The 9,834-nt window shown below is 37.3% G+C and overlaps 1 pseudogene; it reads left to right on the top strand.

The window, feature by feature from the left end:
• Nucleotides 1-2,181: 2,181 nt before the first annotated feature.
• Nucleotides 2,182-2,281, top strand: LOC113300794 (annotated as a pseudogene).
• Nucleotides 2,282-9,834: the final 7,553 nt, after the last annotated feature.

The raw sequence follows: 9,834 nt of genomic DNA, 5'->3' as shown, positions 1-9,834 counted from the left end.
GGGGTAGATAATGCCTGCATCTAACAGCTTCAGAACCTCGGTTCGAACAACTTCTTTCATATTAGGGTTCAGTCGACGTTGCATCTCCCTAGAAGGTTTGGTGTCACTCTCTAAATAGATATGATGCATACAATCAATAGGACTTATACCCTTAATGTCTGCTATGGTCCACCCTAAAGCTTCCTTGTTATTCTGAAGGACAGTCACTAGCCTACTTTCCTGATCACTATCCAAGTCGGATGCTATAATCACAGGTAAAGTTTCAGAGGGGCCTAAAAACACATACTTCAGGGTATCTGGTAATGGTTTAAGGTCCAACTTGGGAGGCTTTTCCAACGAAGGAACTAGGGTAGACTCGGAACGGGTAAAGGTTCGAACTTAGGTTTCCATCCATTACTAGTGTCTAACAAAGGGGTTGAATCTAACAAAGCATTCACCTCATTAATCACATCATCATCATCAAAATCAATCCCAAAGTGAGCTAGGCATTTCTCTAATGGATCTTCTATCAAAGTGTTTGGTAATGACTCCTCTACTAAGGTGCCTATCATGTTCACCTCTTCTACGCTCGAGTCGTCCAGTTCTGGGGTAGCTTACTAATGTGAAAGATGTTCAGCTCAATAGTCATATTACCAAAAGACAAATTCATAATACCAGTTCGACAGTTAATGATCGCATTGGATGTTGCTAAAAATGGGCGACCTAAAATCACCGGTATCTGGTTCTCTGGGTCAGGGACAGGTTGGGTATCTAGGATAACAAAATCCACTGGATAAATAAACTTGTCGACCTCAATAAGAACATCCTCGATCACACCACGAGGAATTTTAACGGACCTATCAGCTAACTGGAGTGTCATCTGGGTAGGTTTCATCTCACCAAGTCCTAGCTTAAGGTACACATGGTATGGAAGTAAATTCACACTGGCTCCTAAGTCAAGCAAAGCTTTCTCAACACGGTGTTTACCTATTGTGCAAGAAATGGTAGGGGACCCTGGGTCTTTATACTTAGGAGTAGTGGTATTCTGAATAATGGAACTCACGTGACTAGCTAGGAAGGCTTTCTTTGGACACTAAGCTTTTCGTGTACACAAGTCCTTAAGGAACTTGGCATAAGCCGGAATCTCTTAATCGCATCCAACAATGGTAGGTTGATAGTAACTGCTTAAAAACCTCAATATATCATTAAAGTTGGACTCCCTCTTAGTCGGAACTAGCAGCTGGGGAAACGGGGCTCTGGGAACAAAGCCGGGCTCAGCAGGACCCTCATTGGTCTCTTTGGAGACTCTATCAGTCTTCTCATTCTCTGGCTCAGAAGGGTGAACTACAGCATGTTCACTATTAGGCATGGAAACCTTGTTGTCTATCTCTCTACTGCTCCTAAGGGTTTTAATAGCATTTACATGATTGGATGGTCTTTCCCCTATTTCATTAATTCCTCTAGGGTTTGGTTGAGTTTGACTAGGAAACTTACCTCTTTCTCTTAAAGACTCATTTATATGACTAACCTGGGTTTTCAACTCGGAAATAGCCTGAGAGTTAGCCTGACCTATTCTCTTATTTTCTTCTAAACCTTGAGCAACAGATTGCTGAAACTGCATAGTGTTACGAGTTAACAAAGCAAGAGACTCTTCTAAACTCATAATCTTCTTATCCGAAGGGTTATGAAACTGTGCCGGGGCTGAAGGATTCTTAGGATAGCCAAAACCTGGGGGAGCTTGAGAGTTACTAGACTGACCTTGATTATGTCCCTTAGACCAAGAAAGGTTGGGATGGTTTCTCCAGCCAGGGTTATAGGTTTCTAAATAAGGGTCAAACTTCTGACGATTATCGAATCTAGTGTTGTTATAAAGAGCATTGGCTTTCTCTTCAACAGTATGGTCTTCCCAAAAAGGCTCTATTCTACCACTAGTACCACTAGAATGACCTAATTCCAACGCTTCTAACCTTTTGGCTATGGCTACTATTTTAGCATCTGACTCATAGGATCCTTCTACCCTATTGACATTTCCTCTATTTTAGCATTTCCCATTGTTGGGTCTTATTGGAGATTTCATTCAAAAATGTCATTGCCTCATCAAAAGTTTTATTCTCAAACCCACCTGTGCATAAGAACTCAACCATGGTTGTTGTTGAATAATCTAAACCCTCGTAGAGGATCTGAACTAACCTAACCTTCTCTAAACCATGATGAGGACATTGAGATATTAAGTCATTGAAACTTTCTAAATACCTATATAAAGATTCTCCCTCTTGGTGAGAAAAAGTACAAATTTGTGTCCTAATAGACGATGTTTTGTGCCTTGGGAAAAAATTATGTATAAAGGCAGATGTAAGTTGTTCATAGGTTTCAATTGACTCAGAATCCAAACTATACATCCAAGATTTGGCTTTATATTTTAAGGAAAAGGGGAATAACCTAAGTTTCAGTGCATCATCACTAAGGTTTTTAATTTTCAGAGTACTACATACTTCCTCAAATTCCCTAACATGAAAATAGGGGTTCTCATTCTCTTTTCCTGAAAAGGTTGGGAGCATCTGTAAAGCCCCAGGTTTGAGTTCATAATTTGCCTCGGTTTCAGCTAACTTGATACAAGACGGACGAGAGGTCCTAGTTGGGTTTAATAAATCTTTTAAAGTTTCCATTTCTGGCACTACTGAAGGACTCGGAGTACTTTATTCACAAAGAAGCAGATTCTCAAAACCGAAGTTTCCAAAAACGGGGCTCTCTAAAGAAGAGTCTTCGAGCTCCCTGCCTTCTTAAGAAGAACTACTAGGTTTATCACTAATCAGACGACCTAGAGTGTTTCTTTTCCAAGCCCGTTCTACCTCGGGCATACACTAGAAAAACAAAACTAAAAATAAAAGTCCTAAAAGGGAAGGGAAGTTCTATGAAAACACAAACAAGGCTGACTCCACCACAGCAAACCTACTGAATTCTAGCAAACAAAAAGCATGATGGCTCCACTTAGATTGTTTCTAGACAAGCTTCTAATCCTTCGAAAGGGAATTCGTTACAATCTAAGCAAACCCCTCTGGAGTCAATACGAGTCAAAGTAAGTTGAATTGAGGCGAGGGAAGCTCAGTGGAGCTTTGATACCCAAGGCCTCACTTCTATCACAAGGCGGCGCAGTCATGCATTCAACTCATAAAGACCATCATGAACTTCGAAGTATGCTAAAAGAGTAACCAATATTTTTCGAACGACTTTCCTACTAAGCTCGTTACCCTATAACTCTCGTTCTATTCCAAATTTTAAAGCTTAGGTTCGCGTTTGGTTTCGTTTTTCCTAAGGCGGGCAAGAAGAGAACGGTGATGAAATTCGAACCCTTATCTTGTATGGACAGTCCTTTCCCTTTACTAGGAATTTAAAGCAGCTGTTTTCAGTTCCTCAGCATATATGCAAACGAAGGAATACAGTAACTCGCTGATAGGGGATTCGCGAGTGTTTCGACAAACTTACCTCCCGTTCCAGACGGGGGATGAACCGTTGTCGTCGACTCGGGCCACAACTCCTATGTTGTGTACGAACCCGAGAGGACGAGGTGATATCGTAATCACCGTCCTTCTCTGCAAACAGTTTAATATTTAATCTACCCTTCCGTAGGGTTTAAAAAAAATTAATGTCCAAATGTCCAAAGTCCAAAAGAAAGGTCCAAAAAATAAAGTGCAAAAGAAAAAGAAAAATACAAAATAAAAAGAATTCCTAATACAATCTAATAAAATAGCACTCTCTTTTTTTTCTCTCTTTTTCTATAAAATAAAAAAAAAATTCTTCTTCTTTAGCTCCTTTCGCTTTTCCTTTTACTTCAAGTCTATAAATATTCGCCAAAAGCTTTGGCAAAAATTTCTTTCGCTCCAAATTCCCAAAATCTGAAAGGAAACGACAAAAACCCAAAAACGTAAAGAAAAACAAAAAAAATCTAAAAACTCTTTCCTAAAGACAAGCCCGCGTCGGCGGCGCCAAAAATTGATGTGATTTTCAATTGAGTTGTAGTAAAGAGTTCGTTGAGGCTTGTGAAGGCAATGAATTATAGACTTAATGGAACTTAAAAATATAGAAAACTTAACTCAAAATTGATTTCAAGTGATTGGAAAATAACCAAGACACTAGAATCCACTATTACACATGAATGATGTCAAATATTTCATAACTCTAATCATCCTTTTAATCCTTTATTTCTTAATCCACAAATAATCAAACATATTCTCAAAAATTAATTATATCCCTTAAGCATAGATTATCTAACCAAAGCATAACCTATCTAATTGAGTCACAACTAATGAAGAAAATTATGTAAACTTTTAAGAACTCTGCAAAAGCAGTGATTGAGTGAATTATAATTAAATATTAGAGAAAATGAAATAGTTACCCATTGTTCATGTGTGAATAGCTTCATCCATTGCCTTGGTTACGAGAGAATTAGCCGCTCATCATGTTGGAAACACGCTCAAAAGTTGAATTCATTTATGCTCAAAGGGTTACAAATGATCAATAAGGGAGAATTATAATAAAAATCGGGTTTGCAATGCTTATAACTATTGCAAAAGCCGTTACAAAGAGACGTTACTGTACTGTAGCGTTGTTTAAGTCTGTCTCTGATCTGCGACCCACAGTATGAGTCGCTGACACTGTTTAGAAACGACGGTTGTGGCGAGTCTATTCTTCGTGTTCTTCAGTGTTCTTCAATGGCAGCAGCAGCAGGTGGTCTCTCTGCAAATTCGATTTTTTTGACTCTGTGGTGCTCTAAACTTCTCCCAATCTCTCCGTCCCCCTTCTGCTCGACCCTAGTAGCCTATTTATACACCTTTGGACTAAGAATCTTCGCTCATTACTCCAGAAAATCTTCCCATATCTCGACAGTAAAGAAAAAATAATAAAGGAAATTTTCTTTCCTTTCTCGCCTCTTCACACGCCTGCTGATGTCGATATACTCTCAGGGCATTGTTTTCACGTTCCACCAGAAGTAAAACTCTATCAATCCACACGCCAACTACACAGAACTCGTGATGGAGCAACCAAAACCCGAGCAACCCTGTTTTCTTCACTGCCGATTATCCAACCAAATCCGGATGATTTTTAAGCCCATACCATGCCTGTATATCTCAGTCAAGTGTTCCCGTGAAGTTTTAGCCATTGAATCACACCATAACATCTTCAAATTTCGATCAAAAATTCTCAGAGAGCTGCCACATTTTTCCCGCCAATTTTTAAGTTTCAAACGAAGAAGATGGTGTCCCCCTAACCATCTGTAGGGAGCGAATAACAAATGCCTTTTTGGGGTTCCCCTTAGTAATTGAGGTGCCCCTTAACCAAATCTGGGCTCCGTATAGCAAGTGTCCTCCGGGGGTGTTCCGAGTGATTTTTCGAGCCGATTTTTCCAACAATATTTATTTTCCAAAAATACCTAAAAATACACAAAACACCATAATAAGGACGAAAACGAGTACCAACAATACGAAACATTGAGGACAAATTAGACACATAAATGCGTCTATCAGCAAGTTTGTAGCAGAAAGGAGAACCGATCCTATGGACATGTGCAACATGTTTTTAGGAAAAGGGAACCGATCCTATGGACATGTGCAACACATATAAGTTAGATACCATATATATCTGGGGAACCGATCCTAGTACCTAGTCAACTGAATTTTGGAAAGCTAGTGTGACTATGCACAATACTCACATGGAGGTAGAACCGAAACTTGTTTTGGTAGAACCGTTAAACCCATGATTTGGGATTGAGTGTTCTTGATCAATCACATAGTTCTTGAAAGTCAGACTAACCAATTCTAAACTTGTTTGGAAGTGTGGCAAATCAGTTTCAAGGTTGTAAGTATGAAAGAGGACTTACAAAGTAAGGATGTCGACACACTTTAAACACAGGCAGTAATGTTTATCTTTAATTGTTCAAAGTTATTCCTTAATAACTAAAGGAAGAAAATCCCAGGATCGAAACATAAATAAGTTAAGAATCTTTTATTTAAGGTCTTAATTTTATTTTAGGAAAAAAAGAATTAGTAATGTGCATTTACTAGTTAAAGATTTTCTAAAGAGATTTTCGGTCATTATTTTGGACAGAGCATTTCCAGGAATTATGGAAACCGAATTTGTGCTTTAATGAATATCTTGAGAATATTTTCGGTTTTGGAAATTCCTTGGTGTCCAAACTTCCTTGTCTATAAATACTTGAAGTTTGCATTTCTAGCAAACTAATCCTTCGTGACAGTAAACTTCCTCGGTTGTGTTGTTACTGGTGAAGCCGCCTATTCGGAGAGGAGAGTAACCTAATTAGGCGAAATCTCTTACGGCCGCTCAGTTTAAAGTCTTCTTTGGGATTAAGAAGCTCTATTAGTACCGTTGGTGGGAAACTAGATAATTGCAGTTTATCTGTTGTTTTCGATTGATTTAAATGACTAACGGTGGTTGAAATTTGATTGCACCTAGTTTGTTTATGCTTGAGAATTTTCTCTTATGATATAAGATTCACTCAAACTAGATCGAAGTTTCGACAGGGATCTTTAGACTGTTGTTAGTACTAAAGACGATCTTGTGATAATCCATTGTTAATAGACTATGTTCAGTGCGTGATTGATCACAAGAGATTCAAGTTGTTGTGTGTAGGTGTTTATTGAAGATCTAAGAATATTTGAATACAAAGAATATATTGAAGATTTCTGATTTGGGGTTCATAATCGTTGATGTGCACAATACTTGTTTCGGTATAAGAGGATCCAACTATAATCGGTTTATCCTTGTGGTATATTCAATTGATTAGTTGTGTAGATCGGCATCAATACAATTCTTTGTGATTAAAAGTATTGATTGCAAAATCTTAAAAATTACTTCGGCAGTTGATAATAAGATAAATCTAAGAACCCGACAAAGGAGTTTATATGAGATAAACAGAAGAGCCTTTGTCGAACTCACATCACTTGGTTGAAGAGAGTTGATACCAAACATATTTGTTGTTCCTTTACTGTTTGGAATACGAACCAAAGGAATTGTTCCAAGTACGTGACTTATTCATAAGTTGGAGGCGTGGGAATACAGACGGAACTAAGTGAACTATAGGTTTAGTTGCTTGGTCTCAACTATACGAAGTTGGTGTAATTTTGTGTAGCGGCTTAATCCTGAGAGTATTCAATTCTGGACAAGGTCCCGGGGTTTTTTTGCATTTGCGGTTTCCTCGTTAAAAAAATCTTATTGTGTCATTTACTTTATATTGTTCGCATTATAATTGTTTTATTATAATTAAAGTAAATCACACAAACGTTAATTCCTATTTACTTGATAAGAAATCCTATTGTGTTTGTTTAAGTCCGAACCTTTTTTATCAAGTAAACATACTTCGTTGTTGTATTGTCTCGATCTCGTATCCATAGACGATCACACGAAGTGTGAACCGATTAGTTGCATTGTCTCGACTCAGTCCATAGACAATCACTTTCGGAGAAAGGACTTATATGTAGGAAAAGTTTTATCTTGAGGTATATTTGGGTACCCTCGCCTTTTCACGAACCCTAAATACTCCTTATGAGTTATGGTATGGTAAGAAAACTAACTTGAGTTATCTCGCGGGTATTTACCAGTAAATACTACATTCTTAAGGATTGAGAACATAAAGGGAAATTCAATTCTAAAAGTGACGAGGGAATTTTCATAGGATACGCATTTGATAGTCGTGGTTTTCGAGTAAACAATCTCATAACTAATGTCGTGATGGAATCGGAGAATGTTATTATTGATGACTTAAGTAATTTTCATCATGATAACTTTCAAAGATGCACCTACATCAGAGGAAGTTCTTCCGACTATTTCTGATCGTGATTGCTTTGGCGATGGGGAGAAAATACCTGCAAGGGTGCCTCTGTCGAACGTAAACCTGCTCGTAATTTGTGGGTTCGTATGGATCATGATATTAACAATATCATTGGTGGTACAGACTCAACTGCTAAGACACAAAGTCATCTTCAAAACCTATGCAATTTTGCATGCTACTTGTCTCAAACTGGGCCTAAAAATATTGATGAAGCTCTGAATGATCCCGCCTAAGTGAGTGTTATGCATGAGGAACTTAATCAATTCAAGCGACAAGAAGTTTGAGATCTTTTTCCTTGTCCAACCAATGTAAATATTGTTGGTACCAAGTGGATATTTAAGAACAAGTCAGATGAATTTGGAACGATGGTTCGAAATAAATCAATACTTCTCTCTCAAGGATACTCACAGATTGAAAGAATCGATTTTGACGAAACCTTTGCTCTTGTTGCTCATCTTGAGTCCATACATTTGTTATTAGCTCATGATTGTTTTCACAAGATTGAGCTATATCAAATGTACGTAAAATCCGTATTCTTAAATGGGTGCCTTAAGGAAGAAGTCTATGTTGCTCGACCTAAAGGATTTCAATGTCTAGAAAATCCTGATTATGTCTTTAAGCTCAATAAGGGATTATATGGATTAAAACAAGCTCTATGAGCATGGTATGAAAATCTTACCACTTTTCTTCTTAGAAAAGGTTTTGCAAGAGGAGGTGCTGATAAAATATTTTTTTATCAAATGGAGTGGAAAGGATGTTCTAGTAGCTCAAATCAATGTAGATTGCATCATCTATGGGTCAACATCCAGGAAACTTTCTGAAGAATTCCAAACCTCCTTAGGAATGGAATGTGAAATGAGTAATGTTAGTGAATTAAAGTATTTCTTAGGATTACATATATTTTTCAGGAGAAATATGCCAAGGAACTTGCTAAAAATCTTGGTTTCGATAATTCCACTCTAAAGATCACTCTCATGGCTACTACTAGGAAGTTACAGTGAGACGAGAATGGTGTCAAAGTTGATTAAAAACTTTATAGATCCATTATTTATAGTCGGTTATATCTTACGACAACTAGACCCTACATTGTATTTAGTATTGGGTGTTGTGCAAGATTTCAAGCATAACCAAAAGAGTCGCATCTTGTTGATGTAAAGAGAATCACCCGATATGTGAAACATACTATTGGTTATGGTTTATCTTTTATTTTTGATACTAACACTAAACTTACTTCATATTGTAATGCAGATTGGGAAGGTTGTATAGAAGTCAGAAAGAGTGCATCAGGAGGACTGTTTCATGTGGGTTTAAATCTTGTAGCATGGCATAGCAAGAAACAAAACTCTTAATCCTAGTCAACATGTAAATATGAATACATTGTTGCAGGTTCGTGTTGTACTCAACTTTTATGGATGAAACAAATGCTCACTGATTATGGAATAGATTCTGAAACTATAAAAATCTTTTCTGATAACTTTAGTGCGATTCGAATTACTGAGAATCCTGTTGAGCGCTCAAGAACAAAGCACATTGACATAAGATATCATTTTATATGAGAACTCTTTGTGAATGGTATTTTCAAAATTGAGTTTGTGCCTTCTGAACAACAATTGGCTGATATTCTTACCAAACCTTTAATACCTGAACCTTTCAAAGTCTTCGGCAAGATACTGGTGTTATTCTAGTTCATTAGTTTCTGCTCGTTATTCCCCCTGATCTTATTCTTATATGTTTTTGGGAAATTTAACTTGAGTTCGGTATCTTTCTTTATCTAAGATTGTGATTCATTTTCCTGCAGAGGTATTCTATGAAACATGGCTTTCTGATGACTTTTGTCTAGTGTTTAGTAAAAGGTACATCTTATTTTGTGAGATTTGTTCTATGGTATCGTTATTGGTGATTATAACATATATCTCATATTTTCTCATATGTTAAGCTCTTTAACTCTTGCAAAAGAGGAGTAAACTATTTAGAGAATGGCAGTTTTGATCTTCATGGTAACACTATTTTGT

This window comes from Papaver somniferum, chromosome 7 (genome assembly GCF_003573695.1).
Source record: "Papaver somniferum cultivar HN1 chromosome 7, ASM357369v1, whole genome shotgun sequence".
Classification (NCBI taxonomy): Eukaryota; Viridiplantae; Streptophyta; class Magnoliopsida; order Ranunculales; family Papaveraceae; genus Papaver; species Papaver somniferum.
Note: the sequence above shows the minus strand (reverse complement) of the source record. Positions and strands in the feature narration are given on the sequence as shown.